Here is an 18,201-nt window from a genome sequence, read left to right as displayed (position 1 = left end):
CAATATTTTCTTCTAGAGATTTTTTTTTGCAGACAATTGAATTCATAATATATATTTCGCACGTAGGCCGATTCCCTAAGTTCTTGAAATAGAAATGAAGTTACTGCTTTTCTTAAATGCATCCTTGACCACTGAAAAAAGCTTAGTTCATAGCAACCTTAGGTTTTAACATTAGGAACATTTTGAAAACTAGTAACAGGATCTTCCATGGGTTGGAAGACAAATTCTATTAAGTATCTTATAATAAGCCATAAGTGAAATACAGAGGACAGATTTATTTGACATTTTTAATACAGTATTTTTTATTTATTTTTTATTTTTTTTACTCAAGTACTTTTTGTTATTCTGCGTTGCGGTGAGCGATGGCTGTTGCAGCGTTTTTGTTTTGTTTTGTTTTCCTGTTTTCCGTAAAGCCTAGTACACCTTTCACACAGTAGGTACTCTCTAACGATATTTTGATTGAATTATTTGGTAACAAAAGTAAAATCAACACTTTTAAGATGATTTATTTTGAAGGAAATCCCAGCATTAACTCAACCTTCCAAATACTTCAGTGAGAATCCCTTTTTTAAGGTATATGGACAGATTGTCATTTTTGAATAACGGTGTCCTTTGTGCTTTGTGACCTGCGCAGAGAGAACACCAAAACTTTGACTCCAGACCTCTATAAACTACCGTTAGAAAAGAATTACAAGATTAGCTTTGTATTTCTTTTCTTTAGTGCAGTTTCATAAGGCCATTTATTATCTTGTTAAATGTTAGAACTAGCATGTTTGACATATTCATAATTTATTTTCTCAAGGAAAAGAACCTCAGAGGAAACTGTAAATAAATATTGGAGATTTGGAGGGCCTAATAAATTTAGCTGAATACATTAGCTCTCATGGCAGCTTAAGTCCATTATTCAGGAAATTGAAATTTGGGTAAATTAGTGTGGTAGTCATCTAGTTCTAAAAATAGAAGCATATAATAAAATTGAAAAACATGCAATCTGAAACAAAAAGATAGAAAAATTGAATGTGTGGTCCATGTCACCTAAATGGGGAAGTTGGTCCAATTAAAATAATCCTATCGCGTTAACCACATTTTTTTGAAATATGCCATGCAAATGGAGCCACTACTTACAAGAAAAATTAGACCTCAGAAATATATATATTGTTTTCTTTTTCTACAAATACAGTCATGATATTAACATCACCCATTGTTCCTCACGGAGTTACACTGCGATTTCATTCTGCTTCTTACGTCTAACATGGCCAACCACAGTCAACTGGCTGGTTGGGAGTTTTCCCTCCCACGTCTACAAGTGCAATTTTTCTTTCTTTCTTTTTTTTTTTTTTAAGTGCAATTTTTCACTGGGATGTGTGATATTTGATACACACCGACATGGAATCAGCTGCTTATTGCATGCACACGTGGGACACAAGAGACTGAATAGACAAGGCCAAGGCCATGTATATACAAGTAAACACTGACACACAATCCGCCACAGCAAGCCCAGGAAGCCAAACAACTACTGTAGCAAACAACCCTCAAACAGCCCATTTTAATTAGTACCTGACAGCTTCTCTAATTTTTGCCCCCACTTCCAACATGGGATCCACCAGGAAAAGTCAAGTATGATCTGCTAAGCTCTACAGGACGCCCACTTCCAGCGAGCATGCCTCCAGCATTCCTACGTCTACGGCCTCCAGGCAGGGCACACCTGAAGCCCTCCCTGCTTTACGACTGCTCGTCTGTCTACCTAGGAGCCTCTGCCAAAGGCAAGGATGACAGGTGCCTCCCTTGCTATAGCAAGTTGGGATAAATAGCTTTTGCTTGTCTTCATTTGGGGCGTTTCATGTATTTCCCCAGTAGTAACCGTGACCAATATTGCTTAGCCTGGAGCGCCCTAAAGCCTCCTGAAGACTCCCATCTCATGCCCCTTATCCCCTTTCCATTGTCACCAAGCAACGCCACTCTGTGTGTTAGACGACACCTTACTGCTTGCGTAGCCAACACAACACTTCAAGGCTCAGGAACTATGGCACTGCTTTTACATCGTTTTTCAAGGTAAATATGCATCCCATATAAAAATATAGAAGGATTTTAATCAACTGCAACCGAATTAAGTACAAAAACGTAAACAAGAGTGGGTTTAGAAGGAACGATGAAATACAGATTGGAGTTTATTTTATATCATTTGCAATAATTTCTTCCTCTAGGGAGTTAGGAAGGTTGATGAAATTTTTAAGGTTGCTCTAAAAACTCATGATCCCATACTCTCTTTTCATACTTCTTTCCTCCTCCCGTAAGCAATTTTAGGTAGTGAAAGTTCTGACTTCTGAAATGTCACATATAATGCCAATCTCACGTTCCCTGCAAAGAGCATCAAGATCTTTAGTACTTCTCCGATTCTTTCAAGAGTTTCAGAACAGTTACCTTTAGGGGAACAGCTTTGGGTAACTGCTCCTAAAGGAAAATCTGTCTTCTAATTATATTTTCTTCAAGAGGCTTTTCCTCTGAATGAAGATGATTTTATTATTTATTTTTTTATTTTCAAAGATTTTATTTATTTATTCATGAGACACAGAGAGAGAGAGAGAGAGAGGCAGAGACATAGGCAGAGGGAGAAGCAGGCTCCTTGCAGGGAGCCCGATGTGGGACACGATCCCGGGACCCCAGGATCACACCCTGGGATGAAGGCAGTTGCTCAACCACAGAGTCCCCAGGGCCCTGAGATTTTATTATCTTCAATCTCATTCATGTAAGTTTCCTGAACTTTTTTTGAACTCCTATGCAGTTGGCTTGATGACAATATTGGTACTTCTCAATTTATTCCAATCAAGCACCTCAGTCGAAGCTAGAAAAAACTTATTTAGCATTTTTTTTAAAGCCAGGCTTATTTTTACACACATTTGAACTTCAGTTGGAATAAACATAATCCAACAGACGAGACTTGTAATAAAGCAAGGCTTTCACGGACACTTTCACTTCTGCTCTCAAGACAGCAGTACAGAACTGATCACAAATGAAGGACAATAAATCTATTTGAAGGTAGAAAATTGATACAACAGATTTTATCTTTAAAACCAAAATCCCAAAATAAAAGTTCACTGTCTCTGATATCCTAACTGGACTATAGAAAATGCCCTTAGACGTTGTGCGAAGTCTTTGAATCTCCCGTCGTCTGACAGTACAAGCACAACATTGTTTAAAATGTCTTAACACACAGAATTGAAGGATTTGGCATTTATCAATTATTTAAAAGAATCTATTACAATAATGACGATGCTAAGAAAAAAAAATCCTGTGATATGCATTAAGGCATGTAAAAATAACTTTCTGTCACTCAATAATTACACTGTGTGTGTGTGTGTGTGTGTGTGTGTGTCTTCTATCATAATCCTGTATTTAATTCGTCTAGTTCCAGAAAGGGCAAAGTGTGAATGTTTAATAGATACTTGTTGAATAGAATCTATTTGTGTTGGGCCAAAATTTTGGAGTATTAATCTGCTTGTGGGTAATTCTAGGGGAAGGGAATTTCTAGCCTCTGAAGTAAACATGGAAGATAGTAGGATGGTGGGGCCGGAGCACCTTATAGAATCTCCGTGGAAGACTCCAGACAGATTCCTAAACGCAGAGCTCATGCCCTGTATTATTCCTAAATGAAGATTAAGATTAAAAACATCTCCATGTCGGGCAGCCCGGGTGGCCCAGCGGTTTAGCGCCTACCTTTGGTCCAGGACGTGATCCTGGAGACCCGGGATCGAGTCCCACATCGGGCTCCTGCATGGAGCCTGCTTCTCCCTCTGCCTGTTTCTCTCTCTCTCTCTCTCTCTCTCTGTGTGTGTCTCTCATGAATAAATAAATAAAATCTTAAAAAATTAAAAAAAAATAAATAAAAACTACTCCATGCTTCATGGATATTAGTAACCAAGACAGAGAACCACTGGAGAAGACAAGGTCTGTATTCATACTCCCTTGTTGCCTGTCATCTACGCGGGTCATAGGGAAAAACATCAAAACTCAATTCAGAACAGTTATATGCGGGGCTTTAAGTTAACATTCACTGTCTTCAGTGTTGTTTTGAGGATCTTCTAATGTTTTGAAATGCGACTAATGGATTCAAATCACATCTTTCTGGCAAATTTGCACAGCTGGAGCCTGGACACTTTTGCTACAATATTCCTTCCTTGATTGAATCAATCCTGCTTTTTAATCACGTAATCAAAAACTATAAACAAAAATTGAAAATAGAAAGAAAAATCGCACTTTGGCGGAGGTTCTGTACGGTGGTTCTCTGCAGACGATATTTGGCTCCAGAAATCTGAAACTTTGGGCTCTAACAATTACAGTTTGAGCTTTGTGTGTGGTTATATATGTCTCTGAACTGCTGTCAGGCCATTGTATGTGTGCTTAGCGCTCTTAGCATTTTCATTTCTATCTCGCTGCAGAATTGTAACTATGTATTTGAAGTCATATTTGAATTAATGAGAATGTTGTGCCTTATGATCTTTGAGACCAAATATTATTTGACTGCATTCCCTGCTCTCGTGAAGATTGTGAAACTAGAGGTTTTCATATTCCTGTGGATAAATGGGTGTGCTTGTGTCTTGAATGATTGTAATTCATGGAACATACCACAGAATATGTCAAAAGTCCATATATTTTAATTTTTAAGGAATCTGTCTATGCTGTATGGTATTAAAAAGGGTAGCTCTACTTTACCTCCTAAAGGATATAAAAATCTTACTCCTCTTTCTGGGTGCCCATCACTCATTCATCACAATCAATCTTCTTAGGTCCTATTTTCATCTAATTTCTCTCTATATCTATATCTATATCTAGATCTATCTCTGTCTATATCTATCTATATCTATATCTATATCTATATCATCTATATCTGTATCTATCATCTATATCTATATCTATCTATATCTATATCTATATCTATATTTATATCTATATCTATATCATCTACTCCTTTCTGCCTTGACTTATTCATCAGTAAGATTTGCTGTCATGTTTTCACTTCAGTCAAGAGCTTGGCCTTCAGACCTTTATGATTTACAGAATTTTGAGATCAGAACGGTGGGCAGTTAGCTTTAAAGACAAATCCTACTTCCAGTTCTGGAGTCACTCCACAATTCCAACCCAATTTGTGCATCTGAGGGGCAAAAAGAACACGGCTTCCCAGGCCATGTGTTGCATGACCTGAAGGCCAACACGTTGTGAGCCGCTGCCCGGCAGAAAGTAGCTAGCCCACCCCATCCGTAACGCACTGTGCGGAAATAAGAGCCTCTATGTGCTCCTCGAAGGCGTGAGAGCAGGCGTACCTATGAGCATGCAACCGGCCTGCACTGCAGGTGCACAAGCTCCAGAGTCCTCGCTGGAGCCTCCACGAGCCACCTGAAGGCCGAGGTGTTCCTGACCGATTCTGGCCTCAGACGAGGCCAGAAGCCATTGGTGAGGAGGCTGCCTCCTTAAAAGAATATCTCAAGCCCACCTTTTCAGTTTTTATATTATCCTTTATTTTTCCCTCGTTGGGTTCCTTACAGTCTGGTGAAACGAACCACTTTTGTATCCCGCAAACACATCCCCTGTATTCACATCTCTGGCTTTTGGTTCACTCTTCCCTCTCCCTGGAGTGATGACTCGCTCGATTATTCCCTAGATCTGTGCTCTCGAGCCCTAGCTAACTGGAGCTCCCAGTGATGCTCCAAGCTGGGGGCAAAGACAAAATAACGACAACAATAACCACACACAAAGAAAAGACCCCCCCTCCTGGAGTCCCTTTTATTTCTTTAGATTATCTTTCATAACATGGACTCGTTTCTCATTATATCACAGCTTTGTATGTGAGCCTCTGCTCCCTCCCAGGATACTGACTTTGTCAACCCGTCTGGCTCGTTTTATCTTTGTAGCATCTAACAAAGTGCTTTCTTTGCATATGGTAGGTGCTCAGTAAAATCTTTTTTTCTTTTTTTTTTTAAGATTTTATTTATCCATCCAGGAGAGAGACAGAGAGAGAGCAAGAGAGGCAGAGACACAGGCAGAGGAAGAAGCAGGCTCCATGCAGGGAGCCTGATGTGGGACTCGATCCCGGGTCTCCAGGACCACGCCCCGGGCTGAAGGCAGGTGCCAAACCCGCTGAGCCACTCAGGGATCCCATCAGTAAAATCTCTTAAATAAATGTTTTGGGAGAAGAAGTGTTCCCTGGGAACACTGTGGATCAAACTGGTTTTCTCAAGATTTGGAGATTAACCCAAATATTTGTTACTCTTGCTATAAAAAATGACCAAACTACAGAATGGTCCAACATACTCTTCTTTCAGAGGCAGACTTAGAAATACCAAGATCAGAGAATAACGATGGTAGTGTCATTTGTTTTCTATTTTGTATACCTAGATGAGATGGCCGGTTATCGGCTTTCTCTCTTTTTTATTCTTTTGAGCTATGACATTATATTACCTTTTTACTTTCAACAGGGACCAGTGAACTAATTATTGCTGATGAAAGGTATCACCATCAGTGGAGCATTGAGTATCAGATATTACTAACTTTAATTATTGCAAGTTTGAGAGACATATCGTTGTTTATTCCTCAAAAAGCGCTCTCAAAATATCTCCTGTGTGTTTAAATCTATTTTTGCAAGTGTTATGGTGTCTGAAGGAAACGTTCTTAAAAAATTATTTTATCCAATTTTTTTTCCAGTACTGTTACTAAAAAGATAGTGTCTGTTCATGATAGTGGCTTTGATACTAAAGGAACCAATGGAACTAATTGCACCTGCACAGATTAAAAGGGGTGCTAACTGCGCCTGCGAAGGCTCAGCATATGCCACTACGCTAAGAATGCAGCGCATTTTTCAACAAGTATTCTTTTAAACGTCACTGAGAAAATCACTGCAACAGATGTTGGAAAGTAAACTTCAACAACAAAATTACAATGTGGAGTCTACAGTTTGAGAGTATTTTGATGGAAGGAGTGGGAAAATTAAAAAAGTCCCTGTTTAAAACCTGAAGGGATCTTGTTGGAAACCAGGGTTTATGTATAATTGAAAAAAAAAAATCACTCTAGATAAAATTGCAAGTGTGTATTGTACAAAAATGCTCAATTATCCCAGAGATTGGATTTTTTTGCGGGGTGGGGGGAGGTGGTATTTATACAGATCTTGCCACGAGCACATCAAATTAGGCAATGCACACACAGCAAACCCCAGAAAGTCTAACTGCAATGAAGTTGAAACTGCTCATTAACAACAGCGTACCGAATCTAATTTTATGTTTACCAATTACATTGATGAAAGTCCCCAAAAGCTTTTCTGCCACAGTACTGGGAAGGCCCTGTCATTGGATTAAATCATGTATTTACCTGATTCTCTGTTTCTAGCAGATTTTTAAAAATCTGATGGATGAACAGTGAAGGCAAATTCTCTTATTAAATACTGACAAAGGATAATGGACTCAAAGATGGTACCAAAAGGATTCCCTACAGTCAGGATTTCACATTTTGGTTTTGATATGGACAGCTCACACAGGTTTCTTCAAAGTTTTTTCTCCTCTCTCTTCAATGCTAATTCCTTCCTTATCTCAGAGAAACTGCAGTTGCATACAAAATAGACATATTGAGACAAAGTGCATAGCACTGGAGTTCTTAAAACCCACCGACTGTGCATGGCCACTGAAATTCATTTTTCCTAGACAACGATCATGAAGCACTTCAGTCTATTTTATACTGTATTTTTCTACCACTGTCCAGTCAATATGTTCACACCAATGATCATGTCTGCTCTCAAGAATATGCCTTGTGTATACTCTTTTATTTATTTTATGATTTATTTTTTCACTTCTTAGGCATGCATTAATTACTAGAAAAAAACATAGTTTCCCTATTTAAAAAGGGTTTCATATTTAAAAAAAAATAAGGAATTAGATAAACTGTGGAAGTGGATTGATTTGTCACTTTGTTTTGGATCATGTTTATCATGTCTGCAGGAACAAGCGAAAACTCATGGAAGGGGCAGCCCCGGTGGCGCAGCGGTTTAGCACTGCCTGCAGCCCAGGGCGTGATCCTGGAGACCCTGGATCGAGTCCCACGTCAGGCTCTCTGTATGATGCCTGCTTCTCCCTCTGCCTCTCTCTCTCTCTGTCTCTATGAATAAATAAATAAAATCTTTAAAAAAAAAAAAGAAAACTCATGGAATATGAACTAAAGCTAAAGAGATGACTGTATATTCATTGCAGATATATTAGAATTTACTTTCTTTAACTCACCAAGAGAACTTCTGAATATATTTCTTAGAGTTTTTTTTTTTTTTAATTCCTACACAACCCTATAGAAAATACATTTCTCAAGTGTAATGTTTTTGTAAGGTATTTATTTGTTTTTGTGGCATTCAATATTTTCTCTAAAAGAAGAATAACCTGATTAAAAGACTGGCTGTTACAGCACAAATACCAAATAATTGATATTATTATTGCTTACCAAAACAGTTGGAATTTTTGGAAAAGTTTATGTCATGGGCAGAAGATTAAGTTTTATAAAACGATACAGGTCATGACCTGAGCCGAAATCAAGAGTGGAATCCTTACCAGACTGAACCATCAGGCACCTCTAGTTTACTTTTTAATTCCAATGATATACACACTAAGGGAAATTTTAAAAATGCAGAGGAAAAAGGGAAAAAAAAAGATTGCACATAGTTCCTCCACATCTTTCATTTTTTTAAATATTTGCCTTAGTTTCTTTAACATGTAGCTAAAAGTATGTCTTGTATATAATATTGTCCACATTTCAATTTAAAATTTTATTTACCTCTATGGATTTATGAATTAATCAGAAATAGATACCTACATCAGTGGACTCTGAATAATCGAGCATCTTTTATTTGACAATTTAGTACAACAAGGTAAAACGTTAAAAACAGTTCAAATGCCCAGAATTAATTGTAATTATTAACCACTTATATTCCTCTACTCTTTTTTTTTCTACTCATCACTGACTAACCAAGTCTAATCGGGGAGCATGCACACATTCTATATACTAATCTAACATCTGACTTTGATTTAACATTTCTAATACTTTCCCAATATTTAATTTTTCATGCCCATTTTCTCCTCTATTTAATTTTATTTTCTTACATTGTATATATTTTTATAATTTTACCTTTATTACTTCTTGTATAAGGTAGGGAGTACATGCATACATAGGGTCTTTTTTCTTTTGTGTTAATTTCTTGATTTGGTGTTAAATATGAAAAACTTTGATGGGGACAACAAACATGAGTTCAGTGACTATGCTCCCAAGGAACTGTTAATTTGCTACCTTGATTCAAAACGTATTACTAATCCAAGCAGTAACAGATTATCTGATTCTTATTTTCTTAAACACAAAACTCTAAGGAGCGGTTTTGTCTTGTGGGGCTGGGGTCATTGTCTTTTATTTGATTTTATTTTTGTAATCCTGTCTAACACGTGTAGAGAGGGTTATGATTTATATCCTTCTTTTTGAATGAGTGGGTATTTCTTCCAGGATTGGCTCTATTTCCTATCCATTTAAGGTTTGCCTTTCAATATCAAGAATTCATCTATCAACCTCTACATTGAATCCTACAGGGCAGTATCAGGTCATCTTTAAATTATCTTCTCAAAATGCAAATATCTACTGAGATCAGCAGTGAAGATATAGAATAATGTGTTAACAAATTAGATAATTTTAGATGAAATCCTATTTTTTGAAAAGGAAATGTTTCAAAAGATTTTGTGAGAGAAATCCTTCCACTTTGTGGAGAATCTTCCCCCCCCCCCCCTTTTTTTTTTAACCAAATCTTAATATTTCCATTCTAACTGGAACTACCCCAAAAGTTAACTGCGGTAATGTATCTTATCAGTCTCTTCCCTAATATATACTCTAGTCAGGTTGTGTATCAAGTATAACATGTTTCAAAGAACAGAACCCCCCATCTCTGGCTACCATGTAGTAAAAAATGTAATTTTGCCTGAAGGGAGGACTAGACTTTGCACTCTAGTTCTGGTAGGTGATATCTAAGTTCTTGGAACGTCATACCTTCATTGTACCTTGATTGTACCTGGGGTCATACCCAATGACCTAGCAATGTGAGTTAGGGAGGGGGCTGGTCATACCCCATAGTCCAACAATGTGAGTTAAGGCGGCAATTTTAAGTGTATGGGATCAGCTCAACCTCTGGAGGGGCTGGAGATGGATATCAACCACATGGGTAGACGAGTATGTCTAAATGATGGAACCTCAATAAAATCTCTGGACATCTAGGATCAAGTGAGCTTCCCTGGTAAGCAACAACATGTTCTATGCATATTCCCACACATCGTTACTGGGAAAAGTAACACACATTCTCCATGATTCCAGTGGAAGAGGACAACAGGAAGTTCCACACTTAGAAATGCCTGGACTGTTCCATGGCTGGATTCCCCGGGCTGATTTTAATCCATCTTTTCACTTGGATAAACTAACTGTGAGTTAAAAGCTTTCAGTGAATTCAGTGAGTCTTCTACTCAATTATTAAACATGAAATTGTGGAGACACCCAAACGTGTAATTAGTGTTAGAGGTGGGGGGATCTTGGGAGTCCCAAACTTGTAATTGGTGTCAGAAATGAAAAGGGTCTTTTGGACAGCTAAGTTTGTACTCTCTCAAAAAACGGACTTATGCAAGATTTATTATTAGCAAATATTCATGAAAGACTCAAACAACAAAGGGATGGTTTATTTTGTTTCCATTGTTCAATGATGGCACCAAAGACTTTTTTTCCCCCTCAAATTTCTCTCATGATGGGAAGGTGGCTGAAAATATCCTAATACAGATCCAGAAAGAAGGAAAGTCTTTTCTTCCTCATCCACCTCTGGATTCCTAACCACAAATAAAAATCTGATTATAGTGACTTTCTATGAAAATAAAAATCACTATGGCCCAGATAAGGACCTACCCTCACTAGTTTAGACCAAATAGAGCTGTACCTAAAATAAATCATGAGATCAGCCTCATGGAAACCTCAGGACTGCCATGGGTGAGGGCTGCAATGAATACAGATATGCGAGCTGACCACACTGTCCACCGTTGAATCCCATCATTTACCAGAAATTAACTTATGACAAAGGCAGTTAGCTTTTCTGCTAGTAAACTTCCACTTCCAGGCACAAGCTGTACATGATTTAAGATGCAGTTCAGAATGTCACAGTAAGTAAAGTCATAATAAGTAAGTTCTGGAAAAAAATGAAAGGTAACCGTAAGGAAAGCGAGGAAAGCAAGGAAAACAAGTCAACGCACATAAACCTACAAGCATCACTTCCAGTAAAGTCCTAGGGACATAAAATATCATATTGCAAACATTCTTAGAAGGGCCACTACATCTGAGATTAAGCAAAAATTCTACAAAAATAAACGAGAAAAGAACTAGGAAAAGTAGTTAGAGGCCTCAGCGGTGGATGGATCTAGAAGGTACAATGCTTAATGAAGTGAGACCAAGAGAGACAAATACCATATGGCTTCCCTTTTTAAGTGGAACTTTAAAAATAATAAAATAAATGAACAAAGAGCAGAGGATGGATTCTGGGGATGGCAAGATGGATGGAGGAGAGCGGGAGGTTCAGGCTTCTAGTTATGGAATGAACGTCTCAGGGATGAGAGGTGCGGCCCAGGTCCTGCAGCCGGTAATAGCACTGTGTGGTGACAGCTGGGAGCTGACTTGTGGTGACACAGCACCCTGTACAGAGACGCTGCAGCACCAGGCGGTACACCTGAACCTAATGTAACACTGTGTGTCAGCGATACTCAAATAATTTTTTTTAACTAGTGGCAAAATACAATTCCTGAAGGTGAGGGGGTTTGCCTTGGAATGCACAAGCCACGTCCTATAAACAGCAGCAATATCTCAGTATCGACCAACTGTCTCAGAGCACACACACAAAATAAAAACTTCTCAATCATTTTTATGATATAAGTTTAACATTGACCTTAAGCCCTCTAAAGAATATATTATTAAAATGCAAGCCACTCTAATTTATGAACGCTAGTGCAAACATCCGATCTAACATATTAGCAAACAGAGTCATGTGTAATGAGGAAACACTAAAGGCAGTCACACTGAAACCAGAAATAGGTCAAAATGTTTGGTATCAGCACTCTTATTTTTGTATTTCCTGTAGGCATTAGCCTACACTTAGAAAAGAGGTAAGTTAGTGACATAAAAATTGACAAGCAAGAGGGAAATGGATGATGTGGTTTTAAACGTGGAAAACTTAATATTAATTAAACATGTTAAAGAAGCTAAGCATTTCAGTTAATACCTTTAGTTGCCAAATTAATAGTTTCATAAGATATGAAACGCTTTAGGGATAGAAATTATACACGTATATATACGTATACACACAGATATGCACACACATTAACAACAACTAACCATTAATATAATGAAAGCAGTAACTATAAAAGAAAGGAAAAAAATACCTAGGGATAAATTTAACAGAAAATGGGCAGTATCTGTATGAAAAAAAAATTTCAAATAGTAAGAAAAGACACAAAGGATGCCTTGAACACAATGAAGACATACCATGTTCTGGGGGCAGCGGGGAGATTAGTTTAGCAAAAGCATCCTTTCAATGTAAAGTAAAAACAGATTTCACATGACACCAATAGAACTAATGAAAGATCGGTTCTGTTTTCGCTTTTTGTTTAACTAGATGTGATCTGCAAATTGATTAAAAAATAAAAGTCAACTAGCCAGAAAAATACTGAGAAAGGTAAGCAATACAGACAGATTCCTTTGGCTAGATATCACAAACTATTATCATAGTTAAATAATTAATAATCAATAACTAAAATGTTAAATAGAAGAGAACTCCAAATTCAAAAATTGCCATATTCTTAGACACACACAAAATCATGATTTATCATATGATAAAGGTTGTGTTTTAGCCCAGTGTTATGCCCTGTGCGTTAAATAGCAAAGTTAGCAAGTCCTTTTTGTATTCCATAGTATTTGTTTGCTCTAGATAAGTAACAATTTCTGAATCGGGTACCATTTTAGAAAAACCTGGAAACCAAGAGAGCAAGATAGAAATATTTCCAAGACATGGGAGCAAGCCTGAAGGGTGTCCCAGTAAATTAAACTGAAAGTCTCCCCATGAAAATTACGTTCTTCACTGGAGCTGAGAAAGAAATACAGATATGGAACCGTATCTCTGTAAGATACTGCTAAAATTCACATCAAGATAATGCTTATTTTATGATTCCATGTCTCTGACCCAAAACACACTGTGGGTCAGGGTATGCAAAGTTGTGCAGCTGTAAAAGTTTAACCCATCTCAGGACCTCAGGTGTTTTTTTTCCCATTTTCCATTTTAAACAAGTTGAAATATCCGACCCTTCCATGTGTCTTGAGTACCGATCCTGTGACATAATCTATGTGCAAAACGTGGGCAAGTGCCTTAATTCTTTTGAACCTCAAATTCCTCATTTGTTAAATGTAGATAATAATATTTATTATGGGATTGTTTCAAAGGTTGAATAAAATAGTGTATATAAAATGTGTAATTCATAGCCGTAACTCAATAAATGCAATTATTACAAAGTGATCCAAGCCCAGGTATAAAGGCATATTTCACAGGCAACTTGTAGATCAATAATAGGCCTTTCTCAAATATGAGAGTTAGGATCTTAAAAAATGACTAACATAGGAAAACTGACAGTGGAGGTATTTAAGATCTTATTACAGAAAATAGAGTTTGAGGACTGTGTTAATGAGAAAATCGATTTAAAAAAAAAAAAAAAAACCTTACCACTATTTTTACACTAAAATAAAATAATACAGGCAGCTTGATCAGTAAAATGCTAGGAATGATGCTTTTATCCACCCTAAATTGTTAATATAATTAATTCCCACTTATCATTCCTCAATTGCCAATGTTACCCTAATCTCCTTCCTCTATAATTCCAAAGAGATTTTAAATATTCATTTTCTGAAGTTTCAGAGGAGGTACATAGTAAGAGGTTCCCCCCCACCCCATATTTGGTTCTCTAAATGTTCACTGCCTTTCTGATTTCATGACTCAGCATTCTTGGATCCTCTGTCCTGAGCTCTGTCGCAATCCCGGAGCAATATCATGTGACGGGTTAAGATGAAACAAAACACAAAAACAGCATCAAGGACAATTTGAAGTTATTTTAAATGACCATGTTTGGCATAATCAATACCTTTTTCTAAAGTTTGCTGTGTAATAATAAGGTTATGTAATCACAGTATATGTCTTCTGACCCTCTTAAAATAATTTATCTTCTTCATTCTTCCTAGATGTGGGACTATAGTCTGAAGGCCCTGGATATTTTTCCTCCACCCCCTTATCTGTCTAAAGGCACAATACTACTGCTCTGACTGTTTTACCTTTTATATTTATAGCTACAGTTTTAATTGGCCAAATATGAGCAAGTCACAAGTCAGAGTAGTCACAAGTCAGAGTATTCTGGAATAAAAATTCTCCCAGGTGCCATGGATTATGGAATTAAATCTTCTGTACATATTTACATAGTCACTATATCTGTATTCTCTGCACATTGGCATATATACTAAAATTTTTCTCTCAACATAATTCTCAGTGTAGGAAGATCTAAAGCCCCAAGGTTTTTTGGAGGGCATTTCAATATATTTGTTTAATAATGCAATTAAATTCAGTTGGTGATAATTCCAAAGAAGAAATTTAGAATTGGAAAGAGGAAAGGAAGCTAAAGATGACAGGAAAAGAAGGCATAATAAATATTCTTGGAATAAAAGCTAATAATGCCCATTGGGTAACAGGGCATTTCAAAGTCACATGTTCTTTTAGCCTGAGAAGTTTGTGGAGATTTTGGAAAAAGGCCAGAGCAAAGAACACAAATGTCACAATGACCACTCTCTAAATATCAGAGATTAGCACAGCTTTCTTCATCAAGAACAGAGGAAACATTTAAGCCAATTTATCTGGCAAATTGCACTAAGTTGTAGCAGGATTCATTAGCAATGTTCTCAGTGGCTAGAAAGGATAATCCTGCATTTACCCAATAAGCATGTGATATGCACGGTTTGACCAACCATATATACTTGAGGTCCTGTGTAAGGAGTCTGAGTCTTGGTTAAAAACCTTTGTGTGACTTCTCAGGCCTGCACATAAGCAATTGGTACGGCTTCTTCTGTCAGGAAGCGTCCTCACCACGTGAGACTTGGGCACAGCCAGGGCATCGCAGTCCCCCAAGGGACTCCATGAAGGGGACTCGGGCCACCTTGTCAGCCTTGATCTTTGGTTTTTCTTCTTAGCCCAGGTGCCTTTATTCCTAGGCCTTTTCATCTGAGGCTTTGGGCACAGGTCCCTTAGGGCCCTCTGCTGAGGCCTACTTCTTGGGACGACAATGGTGCGGGGAGATAGTGAAGAGAAAAAAGGGAGACTTGAAGACACGCTCTCTGAATGCCCAATATCTTCCTCTCCTAGCTCTTGGTCCCTGCCTGCCCTCTTCTTGACCTCAAGGTCCGTACAACCGCCCCAGGCATTTTTTCTGAGCTCCCTCAACAGTGAAACTACTTCCGTGTGGGTGCTGAGCCTCCTGACCCTTCACCAGTATACCCTTCTACAGGGGCGGGGGGGGGGAATGGAACAGGGGGAGTCGGTCTTCTCCATGCTCTTAAAACTCTTGCTTGTATCATCATCGTAAGTGATGAAGCTTCAGTCTTTCATTTAGATCTTGTGGCTTTCATTGGCTCCTTGAACAGTTAATAGTCAGCTCTGCCTCTCTCATCTTAGCTAAGCTACTGACAACATGTTAACATAAGAATCCAAAATATTACTCAATGACCTTGTTTTTTTTTTTTTTTTCCCAACACAAAAATGCAGTTAACCTCTCAAAATGATGTCTAATTCCTCACATGAAATGCAATACATATCGGGAAAACAAATACTGAGAAAAAACCGACATTATTTAGGTTCCTTTCACGGCATCAACAAGAAGTGTTCATTAATTTGTCATGCGAGGAAACCCATAGAGTCTTCATCATGGTAAAGTCATTCCATCCTGTTTGACGGAACTTTCATATAGGATCTTAATTTTAGGATTCCTAACCATGAGGAATATTAATTTGTGCTTTGAGAATCCTGTCACTCTCCAGAGTCATATATAGAACAAATATTAAGGCAGTGAAGGGCATGGAAACAGTACAGGCCTAGACCAACTATTTGGACTCTACTTGCTAGGCCCATAACCTGAAACCAGTCAGTAATCATCTCTGACCCTTCTGCCTCAAAGGTTGTTAGATTAGGTAAGGCTATTGTGTAAAGTGCTAAATGTCATCAGAAATTCTGATACTCCTAAGTATATGAATAAACAACATATTTAATGGAAATTAGTAATAGGACATTTGATCTCTCTGGGCCGCAATGACATAATGTCTACCACTAAGATGTTATCAATTAAAAGTGCTAAGACATATATGGCACTTGGAATAGTGAGTACACTACAGCTCCTTATGTTTCAGGTATTGATCATTACATCATCATCATCATCATCTCATCGTTCATACATCCTCAGGGTAAATGGAACAAACTGGAAAATAGTTGTACCTTAGAAAAATCTATGATCAGTGACCATAGATTAATATGACTATTTTCAGCCCGAGTGGCTCAGTGGTTTGGCACTGCCTTCAGCCCAGGGTGTGATCCTGGGGTCCTGGGATCGAGTCCCACGTCGGGATCCCTGCATGGAGCCTGCTTCTCCCTCTGCCTGTGTCTCTGCCTCTCTCTCTCTCTGTGTGTGTCTCTCATTAATAAATAAATAAAATATTTTAAAAATAATAATAATATGACTATTTTTTCTTTTGTAAATTTCTAGAAAATTATGATTAGATCATGATCATCTTTCAAAGAACAGTTTATCCTTCTGGGAAATACTGGTATTGCTCATACTATTTTTGGAACACACTGCACTGAAAATGTCTTCATAATCTATAAATGATAGTTATTTTTATTAATTTTCAATTACATCTTACTTTAAAATTTTCAATTTGCAATACCCAACTTCATAATCTGCTTTATTTATCAAATTACTTATCTGTATCTGGAACTGTATTTATATCTACATCTATGATATACAGATAGATATTTATATTCTTTCTCTGATAAACAAGAATTCAGTATGAGTTTGTGATGGGTTACTGAATTAAGTTCCTTCAAATATATTTGGTTATGCAGACATGCCCATTTGTCGTATCTTATGCTTTCAGTGTTCTTTCTGGAGACCTACTCACCTCTCATAATTCTCTGGGCTTCCTATTAAGATTTCATCCACTTGTATTCCGGCAAACACAAGGGCATTATACTCAGCTTGTTAACTTTATATTGATTTATTTTGAGATTTTTTTTTTTTATTTTGTTATATGTTTCCCCAAGTGCATTACACATTCAGCTCATGCAGTAATATCTAAACAAATTGTGATTTTTTTTCTCATGAATGAATAAAGGAATTTTATTCTGGATTTTTAAGAATAAGAGTTATAACACGTAATTGAAAATTACAGGACTATGAATTTATTATATTTCTAATTCCTACCCCTCTAGTTCATAGACAGATATAAATGTCTCCAAAGATGAAAATAATAAATGCTGATTTAAAAAATCTTTCAGTGGCTATATATTGATCTGTAAAATGCCACTTTTAGGTTATTTTTGTGTTATATTTTAAAATGCTGTTTCTGCCATTGTCTCCCCTCTTTTCTGGAGCTTGTTTTGGGCAAATATTAGAGTACTGCAATCTATCCCACAAGCTACTAAGACTGCTTTATTACATTTCTTAAGCTTTCGCCTCTCAGAGCTATATTCTTGATTTATTCCTCAGTGCTAACCTCCAATTCATGAATGCTTTCTGTAATGACTGCAGTCCTCTCTTGTCTGCAGGGGATACATTCCCAAGCCCCCAGTGGATTCCAAAACTGAACCCTACACTATGTTTTTTTCTTCTATATGCATACTTATGGCAGAGTTTAACTTATAAATTAGGGACAGTAAGAGATTAAAAATACTAATAATAGAACACATAATAATATACTATAATCAGTTATGTGAATGTTTTCTCTCTCTCAAAATATTTTGTACTGTGCTTATCCTTCTTTTTGTGATGATGTGAGATAATAAAATGTCTCTGTGATGAGATGAGCTGTGGTGAATGA

The 18,201-nt window shown here is 37.3% G+C and overlaps 1 protein-coding gene across 4 annotated transcripts in view; it reads right to left on the bottom strand.

Moving 5' to 3' along the window:
* NAALADL2 (N-acetylated alpha-linked acidic dipeptidase like 2) overlaps positions 1-18,201 on the bottom strand; it is a 1,187,116-nt gene that overhangs the window by 83,600 nt on the left and 1,085,315 nt on the right. The gene's annotated exons all lie outside the window — the stretch shown is intronic.

This window comes from Canis lupus, chromosome 34, assembly GCF_011100685.1.
Source record: "Canis lupus familiaris isolate Mischka breed German Shepherd chromosome 34, alternate assembly UU_Cfam_GSD_1.0, whole genome shotgun sequence".
In the NCBI taxonomy this organism is placed as follows: Eukaryota; Metazoa; Chordata; class Mammalia; order Carnivora; family Canidae; genus Canis; species Canis lupus.
The sequence above is the reverse complement of the archived record's forward strand: the minus strand, read 5'-3'. Positions and strand labels throughout refer to the sequence as shown.